Raw genomic sequence first — 1,608 nt, 5'->3', positions numbered from 1 at the left:
AGGGACACATAAGACACTAAAGACAGATAAAAGGGTCACATCCAGACAGACAGACTGATACCGAGATCTCCATATATGGGTATAAAAGGGACACTGACAGACAGACGGGTACCTTGCTAAAAAGCTGCTCATATAAAAAAGGCATTCGCTGTGAATGGCTAAGACGTGCAGAGGGGAGTGTCTTCCGGTCTTCTCCATACTCCATAATGAGGAGGCGGGGAATTCGTGACATGACAATGACGCTCCAGTGACGTCATGATTACATCACTCACTGCGGGGGGTCTAGCCCATATATAGCATTAGCAGCTGCAGGGAAGAAAGACAAAACACAGCACAATCGTTTGACTTCGAGAAGATCCAAAGGAGATTCATCAAGATTACCACATGATTAAATCCAACCTGCAAACAATATTGAATAGCCACTGTTTCATACGAAAAAAAGAGAAAGACTTATCCAACATGTCGTTACAAAGCAGTAAACCTGAAAGTGAAGGGACCTCCTCCCCCATCACGAGGTCCACCCCCCGCTGCAGTAACCCCGGTCCGGGGCCTCTGTGGTGCTCCTGACACCCCCCACGCACCGCTAAAGATCCCGGGTGGCCGACACGATGATCAGCTGCAGCTGTTCTACTCCGACGCCAAGCTACTGGTTCTGGAAAGCCCCCCGCCCGCCAACTGCAGAATGCGTTGCCTGCTCTTCGCGCCTTGTCGCTCGACGGGGGCCAAGCACTGCGTCTGGAGGGCGGCGCTGAAGGGCGGGCACCTCTACGTCGAGATCCCTCCCGGGCCTTTGCCCGAAGGCAGCAAAGACAGCTTCGCCCTCCTGCTGGAGTTTGCGGAAGAGCAGCTGCGGAAAGACAGAGTGTTCATCTGTTTCCACAAGAAGCGCCACGACAGGGCGGCCCTGCTGCGAACCTTCGGTTTCCTGGGCTTCGAGGTCGTGTCGCCGGGACATCCCCTCGTCCCCGCCCACCCCGACGCCTTCTTCATGGCTTACAGCATCGAGCCAGACTCCTCCCCCTCCTCTGATCAGTGCAGGATCAACGGAAGGGCTTTAGGTGCTGAAGCACAGGGCACCAGCCTTGGGGGGGCACCAACTGGCGGGGAGAATGTGAATGAAGACAGAACTAGCACCGAAATTTAGAAGCAGCGGCTGCTGAAGGACCGCTAGAACAGTGAAACGTGGCGGGGAAGTGTCAATTCCCCCCCTGTTGACAAAACGGTCCCGGGGGGCACCGAAACGGTTCGTAGCACCGGCCCTGCCTCTGATGATTAAACCACTGAGCAATTACACAAGCATTGTTGTACTCATACTCATTTCAAGGGCCCACAGTTTGATTAGGCCACGGACCTTGATATAGTTTATTGTCTCTAATACCCCAATCGACACTGGGGTCTCAAGAGTGTACAATATTTGACCCACATTTCAACCGCTAGTGGTCCCTGGACCTGACCTAATGCTTGTATGCCATGTTCTGGGTTAGTGTCTGACGTTAAAGGCAATCTGGGCGAATGTCCTCAGATGAAGATAGAGAAAGGTAGAGGAGTGGAATTTATTTTCTTTTTTTTGTTACGGCATGCCGCCTAAAGGGCAAGCTGTCTGGAAGA

General features: G+C 52.9%; 1 pseudogene across 1 annotated transcript; it reads left to right on the top strand.

Annotated features, from left to right (window-relative positions):
• Nucleotides 1–384: 384 nt before the first annotated feature.
• Nucleotides 385–1,144, top strand: LOC311048635 (ornithine decarboxylase antizyme 1-like; annotated as a pseudogene). The gene has a single exon. The product of its transcript is annotated as an ornithine decarboxylase antizyme 1-like (transcript).
• The last annotated feature ends 464 nt before the right edge of the window (nt 1,145–1,608 follow it).

Source organism: Gymnoscopelus microlampas (genome assembly GCF_963454915.1).
Source record: "Gymnoscopelus microlampas genome assembly, chromosome: 7".
In the NCBI taxonomy this organism is placed as follows: Eukaryota; Metazoa; Chordata; class Actinopteri; order Myctophiformes; family Myctophidae; genus Gymnoscopelus; species Gymnoscopelus microlampas.
The sequence above is the reverse complement of the archived record's forward strand: the minus strand, read 5'-3'. Positions and strand labels throughout refer to the sequence as shown.